The sequence below is a fragment of the Protopterus annectens genome, chromosome 2.part0 (assembly GCF_019279795.1).
Source record: "Protopterus annectens isolate FY-2018-M chromosome 2.part0, PAN1.0, whole genome shotgun sequence".
Classification (NCBI taxonomy): Eukaryota; Metazoa; Chordata; order Ceratodontiformes; family Protopteridae; genus Protopterus; species Protopterus annectens.
In genome coordinates this window covers 318432970-318456621 of record NC_056728.1, presented here as the reverse complement: position 1 = coordinate 318456621, position 23652 = coordinate 318432970, and positions in this window count along the sequence as shown.

Below are 23652 nucleotides of genomic sequence, written 5' to 3'. Positions count from 1 at the left end.
CATCCACCAAATGAGGTATCACATGAACAGTGCTACTAAGTGTCCATGCATGATGTACATAGGAATCATGTTCCAAAGTATGGTGAGTGTCCGGTTTGGGAATGTAACCCTCAAGCACATCCCACTCATTGTTGCATGTGTGCACATATCCATGAGCATGTTGTTCACAGTGGCTTTTGCTTATGTCGCATATGTGGAGTATATCCATTAATATTGTTGTGGACATGGGCCCTGTCTGTTCAGCAGAGGTCACCCCTGAGTATGTAGTATGCAAATGTGTACAGATGTGTTGTCCATAGTTCAGCTGCATACTTTAACTGTCGGAGCTCAATAAATGTCATGGCGTGTTAATGTTGTGGTATGTAAAGCTGTAGCTGTTGTGTAAGGTACACCCTAAACAGGGTGTTGTACCCTTGAATGTGTGTAGAAGTCTGGAGTTCAGAGGTACAATGGGTGCCTATGTACCAGTTACACACCCAGTACAGATAAGTGTGGCCACGTAGAAGGATATCCACGCCACAGTGGCAATATGGTAATCACAGGAGTGGGTGCGACATACATGTGTACTACGAACATGTACAATGTGACATGTATGTAGGGGACTATCACCTATGTGATAGTCAGTGGGTGAATGGTGTAATGCAAAGGTGATGTTCATGCACCTTGTGTCATGCAGCTTGAGGCCATGATATTCATATCAGGTATCCGTCACAGTGATACCCATATGGATGGAGTCAGTATCAGCTGGTGGATCAATCATGGCACTTTGTATGCAGTGGAAAGTCCCTCTGTGCTAGCCTGTACCTCAGGGAAGCATATACCAAACATGAGGGGCCCTATGACTGAGGACTGTGGTATGCTAAGTGTAACTGAAATGCAGTAGGTACTATGGTATGCTATCCTCATTGTGTGTATCCTGTCCATGAGCCACGTTGCATAACATCCTGAGACATAGGTACGATGTGCAGGTGGATGTGTATGTTGTCAATACCAGAATGGAGAACGGTGCTGAAAGGCAATGAGAGGACAATGTAGGCTGTGTGGACCCCCGTACCATCATCAACTACCCTGGTAACTGTATGAAAGGAGTCCACTAGGTGTAGGAGCCATGCTCTGGCCCTAACAAGTCCAACCCGGGTGGCATCAAATGACCGGAGCCCAACAATGTCTCTGTGAATGACGTCCATGATGATGTGCCCCATAGCCATGTAGAACAGTCCAGTCAGGTGTGTAGGGCAATAGTCCCACTCGTGCATTGTGGCGCCACCTGTGTGGAGTGTGATAACTGTTGCTGTGTGCCATTCAGGGGCCACAATGTCTGATACAAGGCTATTACTGAATATGGTGGCCTAGTGGAGAGACATATCATTCAGAGGTTTGTGGACATCACAGCCTGGGATTTTGGAAGGTGACATGGGGCCAGTGTCTGAGGACATATAGAGTGCAGGTCAGTACTGTGTAGGTGTGACCACAGGGACACCGCAATGTTCCTGCATGGATTGTGGCCCTGTAGTGAGTGAGAGGGTGTAATGTTAGCATTGAATCCATCTGCCAGCATGTTGCCAACATCACCTGGTTCCGTAATGTTCCTGAGTGACTGTTGTATGTGAGAGCAGATGTGGGTATTGCCATTGACTACTGACATACCACCATAATGCCTTGTGGCACACCCCGGAATGTGTCACAGTAATGATTACATAAGTAGTTTTGGAGTATGTGATGAGGGATCCCATGGCCCTACCGAGGCTGACCAGTGAGCTACCCCACTCATGGGATTGTACACCACTGTGCAACAGCCTCCACCTGTTGTTGTAAATTATGTCCATGGAACTTGACCCCCAGAGTGGCGTCTATTATCTGGTGGGTACCATCATGTCTCTGTGTGGAATAGCATGATCCATGCAGTCGTGTACATGCTAATGAAGTGCACTGGTGTATGTTTCAGCATTTGTATGTGCATTGTCCATCTGCACGGGTGTCATGACGTTAACTACCGCTGTCATAAGACGTCTCTAGTAGGTGTTGTAGTACTCATGTACTGCGTATGCCATGAAGGGTGTGGTGCTGGGATGTGGCTAACAAGGGTGATTAGCATATGTTCGGAATCCACCAATGAGGGGATAACCCCAGGTGTGGAACACCAGTCACATGTTGGTAGTGTTCATGTCACGGATAATGTTGGTCTTGGAGGTGGTGTGTATGGGTTGATCCAGCCAAGTGGAGGTTATGACTCACGGACAGCGTTGGCCTAATGTGTCGGTACATGAGTGGCTATCCCAGTTAAGTGTGGGGTAGTGTCAGTCTCACATCAGTAGTAGCTGTCTGAGCCCTACTGTCCAGTACACCAACAAATGAGGTCTGGTAACCATGGGGTATGTTGTTGAATCCGTAGCTTGTTACAATGTGTATAGCAGTTCTGGACACAGTTATTTGCACATGGAGCACCTCTGCTGCATTGTGCTAAGTAACTAGCTAGGATGTGTGTACAACATAGTGGAATATGGGAACACCTCAGCCGTGGGTGTGCCAGTCCAGGTACGTGCCTGAAAGGTATGGTCTGTCTATAACCTGTCATTGCAGGTGTGCTCTGCAGAGCCTAGAGGCAGGTCCCAGTCACTGCAGAGATATTGAAGTGGTGCATTATAAGGTGTGCCTTGCCTGCGTGCATCACAGAGGAAGATGTCAAGCATTATGTCACATGACCCCATGTTTTGCTTGCCAGTTCCCGTTCTGGTGGGGACTGTTATTGGAAACTGTGCAAGACAGGCAGTATAGAAGCAGCAAGAGCCTTACATGTGATCTGTAGTCCCAGGACTGACAGGTGCAGGTCATCTGTGCCAAAGCATCGTGTTGTTTGACCAGGTCAGTCAAAGTGGACAGATACCAGATGCCTCTGGAATGACAGCAGAAGCATAGGCAACTGTTGATGTGACACAGTCAGTCATTGTACAGTGGTATTAGGTCCGGATGAATGCATAATGCTCCCCAGGGCTTGGCCCACACCTTCAGGGCTACAAGACTGGTGAGCTATTGCATGTCCCTGCACATGTAGTCTGTGAAGTTGCATCTCAGGGCAGTCACACTAACATGGAGAATGACAGTCACATCGTACCTGGAGAGGTGTGGCATGGGTGCATAAGTTATGTTGCAGAACCAGTTACCCGACAGCAAGATGTAAGTGACTATCACCTTGTGTAGCCTGCTGAGTGGAACAGCAGTGTGACCGCCTACAGAGTCACCTATGACTGGTGTGTTGTGTATGTTATAACACCCTATTGGCTATATGTGATGGGCACACATGAGTCTGTGGGCTATAAGTTGGTGTTGTTGTGTTTGGTGATGGGGGCTGACTTTGGTGCCTACACAGAGTATGGAGTGGTAATGCACAAGTTGTCCTCATATGTGTGGCCTGTGGTGGAGATCATGTGAGACTATGTGATGAGTGGGGTGTGTTGCGAATGTTACACATCCCCACATGACTGTCAGGTGCAGTCAGGGTTGGTGACAGCATTACTCCCAGCAGGGTTGCATATGTGCATCCCCCACAGGCTGTAGTGTCGTATGTTGGGAGGTGAGCATTGACTGTGTACATGAGACAATTGCTGTATTGCTACATGTACGACATATCCATCATATAGACAGGCAATAAGACTGGTACGTGAAAGTTGGACATGCCTGTATATACAACCATGTCTCACAGGATATGTGAGTTACGTGTGTACAACAGCTTTTGTACTGTAAGCAAGCTGGAAATGTGAGGACAGACAGTGTACCTGTGAGAAATGCTGTGGAATGGGTGCTATATTAATCAGTAGCTCATGACATGCTCACAAGTTCTGAACAAGTGCTGAGCATGAACATACAATACAGATAGGGTGTTGGATAATATCAACCCACAAGTGGTGACGACAGCCATAATTGGTGGAACTGCACTATAACCCTGCTGAGTATGATCTGAATGTCCATGAACCATTATCAATGTAGATGTTAGCAGTACAGATGTACAAGACAGTACGGATGTTTGATTACAAATACCTTTGTATATCACAGGAGTGTTCTACCAGTGGTCTGTTGAAAGACTCACAAGTACAAAAGGTGCCAGAGTGACATGTGCATATCACACCAGTGCCAGCTACAGTAAAACAGGATTAATGTGTTGTACTCCACCCTCATTGTAGCCCATACCACACAGACAAATGTCAGGCATCTGTGTATGTAAGGATGTGAATGGCCATGACCTATGAGCAATAGCTGTCTCAGTGTTGTGAACAACATACAGAATGGGCTGTGTGGGTGAGGTGTGTGACATATGTGCACATTCTGATGGATGAGATCAGCATTGTCACCGCTACTTGAATATCCCGTACCCATTAACTACCACCTAGGCTGTGATCAACATTATGGGCACTGTGTAAGGGATGGTGCTGTGCAGTACACCTCCCTGACTTGGTGATGTCTCCAGGTCCCTTAAGTAGTCATACGAGGTACCCATGTCATGACAGGGTGCCATCCATGAGCACGGAGATCATTGGACAAGCATACACAGCACTTGGGTGACCAATATTGGATCACATATCACCTTTAAGGGGTAATGGCCATGCGTGGATGGGCGATACCTGCCTTCACAATCCTCACCTCCTCTATGCAGCATGCTGTCTACCTTGCATAAAGACATTTGCTACACTATGATGTTGGACATGCTACATGTCCATATCCTGATCTGAAAGACATACATCATGGACAGCCACCGTCCAAATACTAGGATCGCTACATGCTGGACAGATCCCTGTGCCATACATGTGACATACTCCTGCCATACCATGCAACCCTGTCCATCAAAGCTGCACATGTCATCACTGTCATACATGGTGTGATGGCCGCATGGTAGATGTAGTATCACCTGTCTGGATCAGTAATGTGGCACTGATGCACCTCGCGGTGGCATAATGGCTGTTGGATACAGCTAGGAAACCTTGCTCGTACATGCTATAGTTGATAACCGTCCCTGCGAATGACATCCGATTAGCCATTGTCCCATGTCTATCACATGTGCAACACAGGCGATCCTTGGCAGGATGTTGAACAGCTGTACAGTGCTGTGTAGATGTATATGGCAAAACACATGCATGTACAGGTTTCCATGCATATGTGTCCATTGTCACTGCTCAAGTCCATTAAGGCTGTGTCTGTGTTGATATGTGACATATACACAGCATCAAGGTCAACAGCATTACCGTGGACACATCCAGGCATGTGCAGATAGGTAAGAACACCAGTGCAGGCAAACAGACATGCCCACATCAAGACAGCATTCACATGGAGTATGAACACTGTAATGAGGTGACACACATATATGGTGATGATATCCAATGCATAACAGGTGTTACATGTGTGTGACACAAACATGTCAGTCGTGTCAGTGTCATGATGATTTGCAAAGATAACTGTGCAGATGTACTAGATGTCATAGAAATGTATGTGCAGCAGTATCTCTGTACATCTCTGAAATTGTGACCTGTCACCATCATTATGTCTTACAGATAATGCCTTGTACATACCTTCCAGCGTAGAGCTGCCAGGAGGATGTTGTCCTCATCCCATACCTCCATGAGAACTATGAGGTGTTGTTCAGCCATGTGCCACAGCATGCCCAGCAGCGGGACGACCTGTGGCAGGATCTTTGCAGGAGGGTGAACGATGTGGGTGGCCATAACCGCACCTACCAGCAGGTGCGCAGACACTGCACGGACTTGATATGACATGAAAAACAGCGTGCCACTGCAATCACCAGGGAACAAGGTGGAACAGGTGGTGGGCCACCAACCCATCCCCCACTCACACACACTGAGGAGCTACTGGCCAGTCTGGGGACACCCTCAGAACAGCATCCACAAAACTAGCTGTCATCGTGGAGGTGGGTGTCTCCTAACCAATGAGCCTGGAGTTTCCTGGCAAGTCAGTACTGCACATATGGCTACTATATCCCATTAACATGCATGTGTCACTGTACATTATGCAATGTAACAACATATGCATGGTATGTGGACACACATGCTGCATACTACAGTATGCTACCCTGTGTATGCACACACTATATGCTATTGTACAGGTGGCTGTGTTAAGCCTTGTGGCTGTCATACAGTCATAGATAATGTTCATACTGCTGTGTCACCCCTATACAGGTACCTCTGGCATGCCGCACAGACATGAGTCCATTGCAGGTGAGACTGTCATCAGTATCAGGCATGTTAAAGCATAGATCTATTTGCCATGTGACCAGTTAACACTTGTACACTTGATGTTCGTTCCATTCATGATATACAGGTCACATCACCCATCATTCACACAGGCCACCCATGTGCAATATATACAAACAAAATGATACACCGACATGAAACCACAGTATTTGTCATTGCTACATGTGTGGTCAGCTGTGCATACAGCGGTGGAGGTGTTCTACAATGGAGGCTTATGTACTATACATTGGAACAACACGTGTGGTACGCAAACAGTACCACACAGTGAGCTGTGATATGGGCAGCCCACAGGAGTCACCATTGTGTTATATGCCCCTGCAATGGGTGCACACATTGTGATGTGCCATCTGACATGTCCCAGACACGTAGTGTATTGGCTGCAATAATGTCACACTATCCCATAACCCATAACCCACATACCACACATACAACCTGTTGTCTGCATAGCCCTGTGGATGGTGACATATCTGACATCTATGGGTGTATGTCATATGGGACAACACAAACATGTGTGATAAATGGCCATCACACACATTTGTCCAACACATGTGCACACATGGCCATGGGGGATGGCCAGAGATATGTAGCCACACAGTAGATGTGATGTGTATATACCCCGTTTCACATTGTCCACATATGGTCCAATTATAGCCTTAGTTGACCGATTATACAGTTGATGTGGTACACTGGACATCCTAAAAGCCTGTGCACAGCTAGTGGAGGTGTCACTGACGTCTACCATATAAGATGTGTTGGACAGCACGCCTGTGTCATAGCATGACAGTAGTCAGCTCTACAGCTTCCACAGACATTGACACCACATCAGGCCACAGATACAGTATATTTCCCTTGCTGCTGTAGGACATCACCATTAGCTGTGCACCTCGTGTGTGTGGTACATCAATGTCATGTGGGACATGGTGAATTGACAAGTCTGCTATGTGTGCACATGGTTGCCAGGCAGCTAAGACTCTGTAGTTGTTGTGCAGGGGTGTCTTCTGTAGGTCCTCCAGTGACCTGTCACATGACACAGCATCGTTTGGTGTGTATACACCTCAGCATCGTGGGTCACAATCCACAGTTATGTCATGGGTATGCATGCAGTTATGGCTATGCAATGTGTACATATTATGCACTGTATAGCAGCATAGATGCCTCATGATGCCATGTAATGGCACAGTGTCTGTACTTCACACTGTAAAGCAATGTAGATGGCTCACACTACCCTTCCATGCACATGCACATTTGCTAAACAAGCATTCTATCTGTAGGGCATGCAGACAACACCGCAATGTGATGCCCATTACGACACTGTACATGTGTCAGGACACCATTGTGTCAGACATGTATGCATGTTAATACACACGTCAGCAGATTACATGTCAAGGTCACGTCAGCCATGTGTACTGTTATCCTGTTCTGGTCCACATGGTGTATCACGGGGATGCATGCATACTACTATGATTGTGTGAGCTGCATGGCTACTGATATGACACCTGCTTGCTGTAGTGTGCACCCCAGGGGGTATGCTTACTAACACTATTAATGTCTGAGCTGCATGCCGTCTGCTGTATTACAGGCATGCTGCATGCCGTCTGTCAAATCACATGCATGGTGTGTCTGTGTGTGTGTGTGTGTGTGTGTGTGTGTGTGTGTGTGTGTGTGTGTGTGTGTGTGTGTCTGTGTGTGTGTGTGTGTGTGTGTGTGTGTGTGTGTCTGTGTGTGTGTCTGTGTGTGTGTGTGTGTGTGTGTGTGTGTGTGTGTGTGTGTGTGTGTGTGTGTGTGTGTGTGTGTGTGTGTGTATCTGTGTGTGTCTGTGTGTGTGTCTTTGTGTGTGTCTCTGTGTCTATCTGTCTGTGTGTGTGTCTGTGTGTGTGTCTCGGTGTGTGTCTCTGTGTGTGTCTGTGTGTGTGTGTGTGTGTCTCTGTGTGTGTCTGTGTGTGTGTCTCTATGTGTGTCTGTGTGTGTGTCTGTGGATGTGTCTATTGTAATTTAGAGTCTTTCTTTGCATTCACAGGTGATGTAGGTGCGTTACCCTCCTGCGGTCCATCTGATGTTAGTGTCCCCACAGATACTAGCAGTGATGAACATATGCATGAGGTACAGGCAGGGTTGTCAGGTTTTCATCCCAGCTATGTCCCCCTCTTTCCCGCACACAGTTCTGCTGCCAACACATACCACATCACCAGTGGCCATAGAGGAAGGACAATCAGCGTCTGTTAGCGTGGAACAGGAACGTGTGGTGGCTACAGAAGTTGTGTCTCCACACCATGGTGTCAGTGTAATGTCTGCAGATGTGCCACACAGGCATGTGGCCGGTGCTGCTCGTAGGAGGACCTTTGGCAGACATGCACCTGCAGGACAGAGCGCAGCAGCTGATATCACCAGATGCATGTTCCAGACTGTAATGGTGGCACAGGCATGTGCTGAATGGCAGAACAGAGAAGGGCAGAGGCTGCAGAGGGCTGCTATCCATACCCTAAATGACAACATCCAGGCATTGGCAAATGCTCAACAGCAGATTGCTGATGTTCTGGACAGGCGATTGGGTGACATGGTTGGAATCATTCACCGTGGCATGGCAATCTGCGAGTGTGAGCTGTCTGTGCTGGAACATCTGGTAGGAGTGAGGCGTAGGCCACGTGGACATAGGCCAGCTACACCACCTAGTGTAGGTCAACGTGAGCGTGCTACCTCACATGCCCGCTCCCATAGTGCTGGTAGCAGTAGCAGTGCAGCTGGTGCTGTGCTGTCCACACCAGGACACAGTAGGCCACGTGGACGTGGCCCTGGATGTTCCCAGCAGGGACACGGTTCCAGTGGACATGTGTTGTCAGACAGTAGCCAATCTGTACCTCTGCCTGGTAGTACCCGTGCAATCCCTGGCAGGCACAGGTCACGTGGCCATGGCCGGACACAGTGAGCTGTACAACCTGGTCTGTACAATCTGGAGCTGTCAATAATACCCCTGTGTAGGCCACACAAAAGTCAGAACTGTGTGCACACATACACGCACACAGCAAACACATCTGTAGGGCACCACAACACCCACATGCATACTGAACAGACATGTCCAATCATATCACTGGCCCTTACCCACACACATGATGTTACCCATTGGTGCAGCCTATGCCCCTGGTAAACATTATCACCCTGTGCATATGATGAAGCCTGTGCCACATCCCTGTCATCCACACCATCGGTGCAGGGACATGCTCAAATGGTCTGATGCACAGGGTGAACAGAATAGTGAGAAGTGTATATTACATTAGTTGTGTACGACTAGTGACGGAAGTGTATATTACATTAGTTGTGTAAGAATAGTGAGAGACATGTATATTACATTAGTTGTGTACTGTTGACACGCACCAGACATACCATGTAGTACAGGTGTAGCATGCATTGTTATATGTTCACAGTATGTGTCTCGGTAACAACAGTAACAGCATGTTGGTAATGATGCCCTGGTTCCATCCTTATGGTCTACTTGCATGTGCCTACAGGTAGCAGTGTTTGCAGTCTCCCATGTGTAACGGTGGAGTACTCACAGGCATGTATGGCAATATCAGCATGCTATATGTAGCCTCAACTGGACAGCTGGAAAGTCTAACATACCACAGATGTCCACACATATACTGATCCAGCAGCATGTGTGCAGTTTAATAGGCTACAGTGGCTAGAGACATGACATCCATACCAGGTCACATCACAGGTATGTTGACATGGTGCAGGGGTTGTACACAGCAGTCTGGCCAATGATAACGTTAGAGGCCACTTGCTAGCATGAGGCCTCACTGTGTAGCAGTAATACCCTGTCACATTACAGGAACATTCCCACACTCATGAGGTCAACAACACTATAACGCACACCCCATAGTGTTGAGGTGAGGACACTTGCCTATGTGGTCATCATCCTCACAGTACTGTGCACCCACACAACGTGACACAAAGAAAGGACATGTACAGGTAGCCAGTACGGCTGAGACCAGTGGCATCAACAGGGTAGTAGACTGCATCACCATGAGGGGTTAGGGATCCTGTGTGTTCTGTGTGGTAGCATACACCCTCACTCCATGCACCAGACAGCCATACATACACACACACACACACACACACACACACACACACACACACACACACACACACACACACTGTAGAGACCACAAATGTCATACAAATATGGATAGCTGATGTGTGTGATACACACACCACACCTGCCTACGTCATGCTTTCCACACTGCAGTATGTACAGATGTCTACAACAGTGTACAGGGGTGTGTAACAATTGGGATATATTCCCCACCGTATGTGGCATATATGGTCACACATGCAAACACACATGGCAGTACTGTGAATGATACACCTGCTATATGATGATACGTCTGACAGACATGCAGCAGTATTGGCCGCATTATGTGTACCAACGCTATGTCCGGCAATTGTGCTGCTATATGCACATGGGAGGATGTAAGTGTTACAGGTGTCAAGTGACGTACAGTCAGTAACACCCGACCGCTGTGTAGGTTTTATGTCTTCACCGTCAAGTAACAGTAACATAGTGTACTGTTTGCACATGTAATGGTAGGATGGCATGTGACACACCTGTGAGCCGTCCCCGGCGAACATCCATCTACACAGGTGGATCACCACTTTATGTACACACATCCATCCATACCTGATGTACATCCTACCGTACTGACAGTATGTCACCATATACAGGTGCCAGTGATGGGGCTGCATTGCAACTGCATGTTGTAGTTAGGCACAGATGAGTTACTTACATCAGCTAATGCACATGCATGGTAGCTGCATGCACACTACAGTTTGTACATGTGTGTTGGTCCTACATGCCTGTCATGTAGCCATGTTTGTATGCATTGCAATTGGTGGACATGTGTGTTGACATACATAACACATGGACTGTTGTATGATATGATGGGTGTCATGGGTAACTAGTACAGAGGGAATGTGTCCTCAGTCAACATTGCTACCTCATGTACTGTTAGCATTCAACAGCCATGGACCCACCTTTCATTTGCGTGCGTAATGATTGCTGTAGCCACTTGTCTGCACAGAGGACAGCAAAAGCTATGCTATGTACATATGTGTTGTGTGTGTGGTCCATGCACATATCCACTGAAATTACATGTATGACATATCCAAACATGTGTGTTCATTGGTGTACAGCGACAGTCATCTGTCACAGCTGTGTAAGACCCAGGGCCCCTGGTATGTGTAGAGCTGACCTGGTTATGTACAGTGGTATCATTGCAATTCATAACACATAATGGAACCCTGTCGGTACATGTGTAGTCTGCACAGTTGCTGTACACCTATGTACAGTCCACTGGTCATGAGTCACACGGTGTTGTGTTGATGTATGGCTGTGTATTGCTGGTTAAACGATATGGTGATGTCTGAGGGCTACATTGTAGACTGCGGTGTGTACCTCTGTGATCTGCACCTCAGATATCTGTGATGGCTCCAGAGTGTGTACTGATCAATACATGTGAGTGGCCTTCATGTACGTGGGGACAGTAATACCATACTGTGCCCTTCCGTGTTTAGTATCTGTGTGCATGCAAGACGGCCCTTTGCAATTGCTAAGTGTGTGAGCATGCCCAGTATGTCGTTGTGTAGTTGGACACACAGTACATTCCAAACTGCGCCCTTACGTGTTTAGAATCCATGTGCATGCAAGACGGCCCTTTTCAACTGCTAAGTGTGTGAGCATGCCCAGTACGCCGTTGTGTAGTTGGACACACAGTACATTCCAAACTGCACCCTTACATGTTTAGAATCCGTGTGCATGCAAGACAGCCCTTTGCAACTGCTAAGTGTGTGAGCATGCCCAGTACACCGTTGTGTAGATGGACACACAGTACATTCCAAACGGACATGTGATACTAAGTGTGTGGGCATGGCCAGTGACACCTTGTATTGGTGATGTGCCTCTGTGTATGGGCATGGCCATTGACATACTGTATAGCGATGGTGGGCATCCAGGCAACAGATGTCCATTTTCAATGTCACGATGGATGCCTACATTGAACACACTGGTTGACTGTCTTGCAGGGTGTACTGTCTGTGGCACATCCTGTATCTATGTAGTGTTGTTGTAGTGCTCCGTAGAGTAGATATTTAGTTGCCCCGATCACACCACTGCCATGTGTTTGTCTACGTCTACCTTGGGACAGTAATATGCTTTCAGACTGCTCACTCTCTATACATTCCCTATCGACGTCCTTGCCTTTGCGGATGATGTCACCCACCTAGAAGTGTGCCTCTGGGAGTGCTGTGTTTAGTAATCTCGGTAGCGCGCTCTGTAAATGCATAATGCTGTAGTGTGATAATGTAGTTAGGTGTATGTTCGACTCCCAGCCCTGCCAAGTGTGTGCCTGTGTGTGTGTGTGTGTGTGTGTGTGTGTGTGTATTTCCAGCTGCCTGGGGACACAGTAATGCTTTTAGATGCCTCTCACCACATACATTCCCTATCGGCGTCTTTGCCTTTGCGATGATGTCACCCACCTAGAAGTATGCCTCTGGGAGTGCTGTGTTCAGTAATCTCGGTAGCACATTCTGTAAATGTATAATGCTGTAGTGTGATAAGGTAGTTAGGTGTATGTTCGACTCCCAGCCCTGCCATGTTTGTGCCTGTGTGTGTGTGTGTTTCCAGCTGCCTGGGGACACAGTAATACTTTTAGACATCTCACACCACATACATTCCCTATTGGCGTCTTTGCCTTTGCGGATGATGTCACCCACCTAGAAGTATGCCTCTGGGAGTGCTGTGTTCAGTAATCTCGGTAGCGTGTTCTGTAAATGTGTATTGCTGTAGTGTGGTAAGGTAGTTAGGTGTATGTTCGACTCCCAGCCCTGCCAAATGTGTGCCTCTGTGTGTGTGTGTGTGTGTGTTTCCAGCTGCCTGGGGACACAGTAATGGTTTTAGACACCTCACACCACATACATTCCCTATCGGCGTCTTTGCCTTTGCAGATGATGTCACCCACCTAGAAGTATGCCTCTGGGAGTGCTGTGTTCAGTAATCTCAGTAGCGCATTCTGTAAATGCGTATTGCTGTAGTGTGGTAAGGTAGTTAGGTGTATATTCGACTCCCAGCCTTGCCAAGTGTGTGTGTGTGTGTGTGTGTGTGTGTGTGTGTGTGTGTGTGTGTGTGTGTGTGTTTGTGTGTTTCCAGCTGCCTGGGGACACAGTAATGCTTTTAGATGCCTCACACCACATACATTCCCTATCGGCATCTTTGCCTTTGCGAATGATGTCACCCACCTAGAAGTATGCCTCTGGGAGTGCTGTGTTTAGTAATCTCAGTAGCGTGCTCTGTAAATGCATATTGCTGTAGTGTGGTAAGCTAGTTAGGTGTATGTTCGACTCCCAGCCCTGCCAAGTGTGTGTGTGTGTGTGTGTGTGTTTCCAGCTGCCTGGGGACACAGTAATACTTTTAGATGCCTCACACCACAAACATTCCCTATCGGCGTCTTTGCCTTTGTGAATGATGTCATCCACCTAGAAGTATGCCACTGAGAGTGCTGTGTTCAGTAATCTCAGTAGCGCGTTCTGTAAATATGTAATGCTGTAGTGTGATAAGGTAGTTAGGTATGTGTTCTAATCCCAATCCTGCCACATGTGTGTGTGTGAGTTTCCCGCTGCATGACAGCAGTACATTGCTTTTACACTATTCACTCTCCATAGAATCCATACGGCGTCTTTGCCTTTGATGCTGATGCCAGCAAGCTAGACGTATGCCTGTGTGAATGCTGTGATCTAGTAATCACAGTAGCGCGTTCTGTAAATGCGTAATGCTGTAGTGTGATAAGGTAGATAGGTCTGTGTTCTGATCCCAACCCTGCCAAGTGTGTGTGTGTGTGTGTGTGTGTGTGTGTGTGTGTGTGTGTGTGTGTGTGTGTGTGTGTGTGTATATATATATATATGTAATGTAGATAGATATAGATATGTATGTGGATATTAGCACTATTGAATGTGCTGCATTATCTGTACGTGATCACCTTTGATGTATGTAAATCTGCTATGGCTCTGTGATAGTGCACATACTGTGTGCTGTAGTGATCCTGGGTTATAGTTGTGTAGTGACCAGAATGTGCTGCATTATCTGTACATGATCACCTTTGATGTATGTAAATCTGCTATGGCTCTGTGATAGTGCACATACTGTGTGCTGTAGTGATCCTGGGTTATAGTTGTGTAGTGACCAGTTATTTTGTTGCTGGGTATTACAGGGGACATTGAAAACAATGATAGTACAGCACCTTTAAATGGTCATGTGCACATCTCAGCAATAGTCAGCAGTGGTTATTACTTTGGAGGATGAGTATGGCTCATATAACTATGTATTAACTGACAATACTATGCAAATCAGGTTAACATTACTGACTCCCGTTTATCCACAGGTTGTGATACAGATCCCAAGAATGTATGTGTATACATTGACAGGTGCAGGACTGGAATATTGTTGAATGCATGGAGGGGTGTCCATGGCCAGTAATGGCGATCTGTACAGCCTGGCAGGTATGGTCAGTGACTGTCCCACAACCTCCTGTATATGGCTGACACATGCTGAAACTGTGTACATGCAGACACACACACATAAAACAAACAGCTAGGGATAACACATACACGCACACATTAGCAGCAACATTGGGCCATGCAAACACTGTTGTCCCTCACACACACACATACTTACATGTTGATTGGATGGCTCAATGACAGGCTCTGGAAAAGAAACACCATACCCTGTGCATATGATGACACCTGTGCCACCACCTGTAATGTGCAACAGTGATGCAGGAACAGACTAACATGGTGCTGATGTACAGGGTGGCTTTATAGCACTGTATTAATGTTAAAATGTTGTTAACACAAAGTGTGATATCCTCCTAGGTGTATGTAAGCAGGCATGATGCATTGCAGCTATGACCATCAATGTAGTATAGTTTACAGCATTGTTAATTCTGAAGATTTATTTTCCATCCATGTGCCATTTGACTGACGTGTGTAGTATTGGCAGCATGTGTTTCAGAGCGTGCAGTACGTGTGTGATGTGTGTAGTACAGATTTATACATGCTTACAAATGCATACACTGGCTTACACATTACACGGGCTTCAACATTCTTACACTAGCTTACTCGTTCTTCACCACGTGCACATGGGCTGACACTCACGCACACATGCTTACTCGGGCTTCCAGGCGTGCACAGGAGCAAACACACTGTAAGCAGGTTTGCAAGAAAGACACCTGAAATGTAGGATTTATGAACATCTTTATGAGATACAAAAGCAGAATTACAGCAATGCTTTGTACCGACATACCCTGATATGCCCACAGGCCACATTTACATTTTTTGTACTTGAGATACAAAAAAAGGACCACAGGGGGGGTCCATGGGAGACCCGGTTAGAATACCGGGAAACCTTTTGGCAGGTGTTGCTGGAAGCTAATAGGATGCCTGGTATGAATGACCACATATCTATTCTACCATTGTTAAAATTAAAAGCTGCCAAATTATGAATTTGTTTTTAACATGGATTATTTACAATTTTAACATGCAAAATTTTTTTAATAACAAATTTTATATATAAGACTCACAGATTTTGAACAAACCAAATAAGACGAAAAAGTGCAAACTAGACCAATAATTTTATATATATATATACACATATATTTTTTGAAATGTAATTGATGAAATAAGTGAAGTTTAGTTTATTATAGTAATGTTCAATATCAGTATTTTTAGAACTCTTTGGCTTTAAAAATTAATTAATCAATTAAGGAAAATCAATTGGTGTTTATTGGTTGTGAAGGAATATATAAACGGACTGTTTGAGGAGTGACATTTTATCTGAAGAAGTCAGACAGTTATACTGACGAAAACGTTGTGATTTTATTTTGACGTTAATAATAAATACTTTATTGTGGTTGCGGTCTCCTCGTCATCTGGTATTGGTTTTGTGAGTTTTTAGTTACCAGTAGAGTCTTTGGTGGAGTTTTCAGGTTTGCAAGAAACTTCAGTGATATCCATGGTGTACACCATCAATTTCCAGCCTTTACCTAGGATAAATCATAACACGCCTCTTCCACTGATGAGTAACTGACAGCAAACATGTGACACACTGCTCCGATAAGATTACAGTGTTTTATACATACACACTCATGATGTCACCTATCTTCTACTCTGATAGTCCCCTTATCCTACTCTTACACTGTAGTGGCTTGGCCCATATGGCATGACAAATTGTGATTCACTATCCTCAGCCTCAATTGCATTGGATTGCCTACTAATGTTTGGTTACATCTCTGACAGAGCGCTTCCACACATAGCAACCAGTAATCAGTAGCCATGTTGTCTTCAGCTTGCCATTCACCTGCATGGCGAACTAACCTTTAACTAAAATTACAATTTGTATGTATATTTTAAATATTTTTCTTGTTTTAACAGCGCATCGCATTGTCGCGCCGCTGTGCTATGCTTAAACACCGGAGATCGGGGGAGGACAAATAGAGTTTTATTAATTTCCAATGGAAAGAAATGCCACTGGCCTTATATTTGGCCATTGGCATGCTTCTTCAACTAAATTCATCCTTTATTTGCAGCTGACATTGCTCCGTTTAGCTACTTGCAGAACGTAACTCGGTTAACATCCAGGTACATTTCTGCACATAACTCTATTCTTGCACGGACAGCTTACTGTTTCATGTATCACAAATTTACATCATTTGCATAGCTTTCACCTACAAATGGAGTAATTTGCATATCCTAACATTGTCTGTGCAACGTTCGTTTTAGGGTCTGTCTTACATGCCCCTACAGGATATTGCTGAATAGCTCGGCAGACATCTTGCCTTGCTCTACTCTTACTCTACTAATACACGCCGGCCAAGGCTCCATGAATCTTGGCCTAAGCTTTGCTGTGTGCCAATATGTCTATTTGTGGAGTATGCATGGCTGTAGGTATGTTTTGACCTGCTACATCTGACATTTCTACAGAGCAGCACCCACTTTCATCATTTGTAAAGGCGACAGCCCTATAGGTACTATATATACAGCTGTGACATTTGACAAGTCAACACATACCTGCAGTCAATACTAAACTGACTACTTCAGCGCTTTTCATACCTTCAGATTTTTCTTGTAGTAGTATAGTCGATAATACTGTTTCCTATAACATGTATCTGTTTCTGATACAAGATATATAATTTTATTACACCACTATACACAAGAGGAAATCACAGGCCAGATGCCATTACATTCCTTTTGCAGGACACACCCGCCCAGAGTGTTGTGTTCCTCACAAAAGCCAACAGGTGCTAATCAAAACATATTATGCTATCATCTACCTTATGTGTTCACCAGTATTTGCGCTTTCCGTCAGTGGAAGAGCTCACATGTGAGTGTGGGAGACTGAACACTGTATCGGGGACAGTGCATAACACCCTGAGGGACACATTTATTTTGTTTCTATTAACCTTCCACATTGACTATCACAGGGCATAAGTATTCATTCACATTTATCGAGGTACATGCTTTTGACTTATACATGTTTTGTCATTTGTCATCATGTCTTTCTTCACATCTGTCCACCTAATATCACTAGTTCTGTACATTTATTTAGGACAGGGTTATATTTAGGACAGGGTTACCTTCATACCTCTCAACTGTACACATTTTGGGTAAATGTCCTGAACTTACTTATAATTTTGTTCCTTTTTTCAAAATATTGTGCCTTTCTGGTAAATTAGTGACAAGTCATTAAGGGCTGTGAGGTTAGATAATAATGACAAACATTAGTATTTTATAATTAATAACCCTCAAAACATTCATACTAATGAATTATCCATTATTCTATCAACGTTCTAACTTTGTAAGAGGAATATTTAAAATAGTCCCTATTTGTACTTATTTTAATATGCCTTTGTACAGATGTCTTATTCTGAAAAGTTGAGAGGTATGGTTACCATCTTATTCGTACGCATGTACGTCCATGATAATCGCTTACATGACACTGATATAAGTTCCTACGTCTTCCTCCAATGGTTTACACAATATCCAGTAGATGGGTTCTTCATCTTTGGAAGATATAGACGTGTGCTATACCCATATAGGAATATTAATCACTCCCATGGGGTGGACCTAATAAATCTGTGCCAACCAATACCTAGGCACCTAGGCCCATAATTGCATACCCATGATTCCCATACCTGACACCCCTCCAAAGTAGTCATAAGACATATTTAATGTGAGTGATAATAAAGTATGAAGACACTTCTAAGCACTATCTGTTTTCTATCACCTTTTCAATTGGCCAAAGTGGGACATTTTTGGTACAAACATCACATTTTCCAGGCCGACACATACCCATGGTCAGTACACAGGATAGAACTTAAAATTCTTGCCTATATAAAAGCTTATTCTTGTAGCATTTTAGTTGCTTATTCTGTTTCTTATAACATTTATGTACTTTAGATACAGAAAAACTGTTTAATACAACTATTACATAATGTATAGGGAATAATTTTGTCCTATAATCTCAGGACATTTGCCATTTTTACAAGTTTTTGTCAGGACACAACTGCCCAAAGAGGGACTGTCACTCGCAAAGTGGGACAGGTGGTAATCCTAATCAATGGTGCGGATAATACTGTTCCTTTCAGCCTACATGTGTCCTTAGTGTTGCAGCTGTTTATATGCTCCTTCTGTTTTGTTTACATTCTTATTCTATTTCCTATCACATTTGGTATGTGACATATGGACATACCTTTTGTATGTGACTATTACATGCCTTGTGGGATATGATTCGGACATACGGTCGCTAGATATCTACATTTCTCATGTATTTTGTTATGGACACATCTGCCCAGCTGTGTACCCTCCCTCACATTATGGGCCAGCTGGTGACCCTCACCACTGGGCTGGACATACCTACTGGTGGCTCGCTAACATATGATGCATTTCACTTCCACTTGGTATGGCTATCTACACTGCGTTGGACTACGGCCACACGGTCTTCCATGTCATTTGTTCACGGGATAGGGACCCGTTATTCCCTACTCCTGCATTTGTGTTTGCTTCTTCACTTTGTGTTTGCAGGTACTTTCTTGCATGCTTTGCATACGTTTCAGTATCCATGGACACTGACAGATGTGATTGCTATCTTGCAACTTGTTATATGCAAGCATTTTAGGTTGCATGTCGACAGCTGCTATTTCCACGCCTCCGTCCGGCACTTTGACACGCCCTATGCACTCGCGCTCCTTTCCTGTGCACGTGGCTGTGTCGGCAGCACACCTTCATTAATGTGCATTTGGTGCTACTTCGCCATCTTCACACCGCACTTGTCGGCGCAAGCCTACTACCGTCCTTGCTCCGAGCTTCATGAATCCGGGGGTTTGTGTTTCTACAGTGCTAATACAATATAACTTAGTCATTGTGATATAATGGAGGTTCTGTGCAGGGCTTTGTGTTTCTGCAGTGCTGATACAATATAGCTTAGTCATTGTGATGTAATGGAGGTTCTGTGCATGGCTTTGTGTTTATACAGTGCTGATACAATATAACTTAGTCATCATGATATAGTTGAAGTTCTGTGCAGGGCTTTGTGTTTATACAGTGCTGATACAATATAACTTAGTCATTGTGATATAGTGGAGGTTCTGTGCAGGATTTAGTTGTTACAGAATGTTGTCACAAAGTGATTTAGACATAATAATGCAGTTCCAATACTGCACATGGCTTTGTTGTTACAGAGCGTTTTCACAAGGTAATGGATATATCATAAAGTAATACTAGTTCAGTGGAAAGCTTTGTTGTTACAGAGTGTTGTGACAAAGTAAGGTAGATATAATAATAATGTATTAGTTCTGCCTAGAGCTTTGTTGTTGCAAAGTACTATCACAAAGTGACTTGGAAATACAGTGCTAGGTCTGCGCATGGCTTTGTTGCTTCAGAATTTTGTCACAAGGTGACTTAGACATTCTAACAAAGTATAAGATTTGCACAGGCCTTTGTCATTTCAGAGGTTATGATGGAATGACAGATATCACACTGAAATACTGATTCCTCATAGGATTTTTTTTATTATAATGCCTTGTAAAAAAGTGACTGACATCATAATACAGTGCTGGTTCCACACAGGACTCTGTTGCTTCAGAGTGCTGTCACAAACTAACTAGGACTTCGGAATGTAATCTCTTGGATTATTGGTTTGTTTGTTTTGGCATGGCTGCAGGTGGTCCAGGTGCCTCACAAACATTTTTTCCTGAATTTGACTTGGAGGAAATTCAATGATCAGTGAGGAATTTGACTCTCCTTGTCCAGCAATTATCACAAAAAGTGGATTTGTTGCATAAGTCAACTGGTTGTAACAACTCTTGGGAGGGAGTACCAGTGGACGTGTATCCCATTTTTAACACTGGAAAAGTCAGAGTTGCTCAGGAGCCAGTGCAGAACATTGCATCTGCTGCCAGTAATGGTAATGTTCTATACACTCATAATCGTGTTAATCATGCTGTTCCTAGACTTGATGAATGGTTGCAAAAGAAAATGGATTTTTCCGGCAATAGTGTACCTGTTATGGATGGTACAGTGTATGAATGTCTTGATGAATTTGAATACAAGTTGTTTAAGATACGCAAATTGCATCTGGAGAATTCTTACATGTTAGAATCTTTTAAGTTGAACAGAGTCCCAAAAGGACTAAGGGTTTGGAAATACCCGACTGGTTTGACATGTAATTCGGCTTTAGATAGAGTCCTTTTACGGCTATTCACTAAACATGGTTGTGAGCTTATGGAACTCCTGATGAAGCACAACATCAGGTCTACTGAGGAGTTCATAAGTGATATTAGCTGTCTTGATAAAGCAATTTCTGAGGGCATGCAGTATGATCAATTTAAGATGCAACATGCCCGCATTTATCACTCTATAGATGTCCAAATTAACAAAATGAAGGAGAGGAAATGGGAAAATTTGAAAGGGATAGGCTGGAATATGTTAATAATAAAGCCTACCCCAAGCCCCCTTTATCCCAAAAATGGGGTAATAGACCATCTTGGGGTAATAACCAGTGTGCAGTGATTGATCAGAATGTAGGGGCTAATGAGAAACCACTACAGGGGGTGTATAACCTACAGGAACCCCCTTTGAATTTTCTGCCACTTCGGCAGTGAGAGAGATTGAATGATAAACAGCATGCAATGAGGGGACCCTGGCCAGGAAAGAATTACTCCCCTCTCTTTCCAGCACAAAGAGGAAGATGGGTTGGAAGTGATGATCCAGGCCATTGATTCTTTGGACAGTTGAATTTTGTAAAATAGTGCCAAATTATGCTGGTGAGTTTAACATCCTTAATTATAGTTCTTGTTTTGTTCAATCCTCACATGCTGAGTTTTTGTCTAAAGGTTTTTCCTACATGATGGATAAAAGTGCGAACTTGGCTGAGGTAGTTAGGGATTTTAAGTTGTTTACAAGGAAGCTTAATTTGAGCTTGCTCTTTGGCAAGAACTCAAATTTTAATAATGACCAATTAAAATAAGCTAGCATGTGTAATCCACTGCTGCACCTTATGTTAAACATTTTCAAAAAAATAAAATGTGTGAACTAGATTTCTGATCTAAATTAGCAAAGCAATCTAGGTCAAGGTTTTCTAATGCTTCTAGGGAGGAGTTGTTAAAGTCAAAGTAAACTTTATTGTCATATAGATCAACACAGAGGAAAAAGTCTGTATCACCGCACAAAATAAGATACTCAGGCTCATACCATATGAATGACAGTTTACAGATGAAAGATACATTAATAAAAAAATTAAATTAAATAAAAATAAAAATAAATAAAAAAAAGATACAAAAATTAAATAAAGTAAAACAAATTTGAAAGCTCTATTTACATCAGAAACACAACAAATGCAACAGCATGAATAGACTCAGTAGAAATATAAGGATATGCAAAAACAACAATACTATAATAATATGAGAGGCACACAGGTAAACTTACCCATCACCAATATATACCATTAACATATAGTTCACAGTTTTAGTGCATATAGATACGTATAGCATGAACCGTTCAGAGAGTTTATGTAAACAAAAGTGACATATTGCACACAAGTAATGTTTTACCCAAGTAGCAAGTTAGGCTATGGGTTTGTTATTCAGCAGTCTGATAATGTGTGTGAAGAATCTATTGTGGAATCTGGATGTCCTGCATCTAATGCTTTAGTAACGCTTCGTTGTTGGCAGGAGTTTGAACACTCCATGAGCTGGACGATGCATATTCTTCAGTAGTTTTTGGACTCTGCAATAACATCTGTTTGAATATATGTCCTGTAGAGATTGAAGGTTGAAGCCAATGATTTCTGTGGCCTATTTAACAATCTTATCCAGTGCCTTCTGATCAGCTGGAGAGCAATTTCTGTACCAGAAAACGATGTTGTTTGTCAGTACACTGTCAATCATGGCTCTGTAGAATGTGAGTAGGACTTGTGAGGGGAGGTTAGCTGTACGAAGTCTCCTAAGGAAGTGGAGACTTTGATGGGCTCTCTTTATAAGGTAGGAAGTATCTGTGTCCCAACTTAGGTCTTGTGAGATATGTACCCCTAGGAATCTGGTGCTATTTACTCTCCACTGTGACACCATTGATGATGACAGGTGTGTGTGGCTTTTTCTTCTTCCTAAAATCGATGATGATTTTCTTGTTTTTCCAACATTTAGTGCTATGTTGTTGTCAGTGCACCAATGAACAAGTTGGCTCACCTCTTCCCTGTAGGCCCCCTCATCTTCCTTCTTGATAAGGCTGATTACTGTGGTGTCATCTGGAAATTTGATGATTCTGTTTGACTGATGCATAGCTGTGCAGTCATGTATTCGAACTGTGAAAAGAAGTGGACTGAGTACACATCCTTGTGAGACCCTGGTATTCAGGTGATGCTGTTTGAGTGGTGCTTTCCAGCTTGAACTATTTGTGTCTTTTCAGTTAGAAAGTTGAGGATCCAGTTGCATATTGTGTTTTCTATGCCCAGTTTACTCAGCTTAGACAGCAGTTGCTGTGGAATAACCATGTTGAAGGCTGAACTGAAGTTTATGAACAGCATGCGAACATAACAGTCCTTATTTTCCAGGTGGTCCAAGGTGTGATGAAATGTTAAGGCTATGGCATCCACAATAGAATGATTTGACCTGTACATGAATTGTAAAGGATGAAATTTAGCAGGTAGGCAGGATGTTATACGATCCTTGACCATTTTTTCAAAACATGTCATCACTACTGAGGTAAATGCAATTTGCTGGTAATCATTTAATAATGCTGGAAATGGTTTCTTGGGCAGAGAGATGATGTTGGTGGTCTTAAAGCATTTGGGCACTTTTCC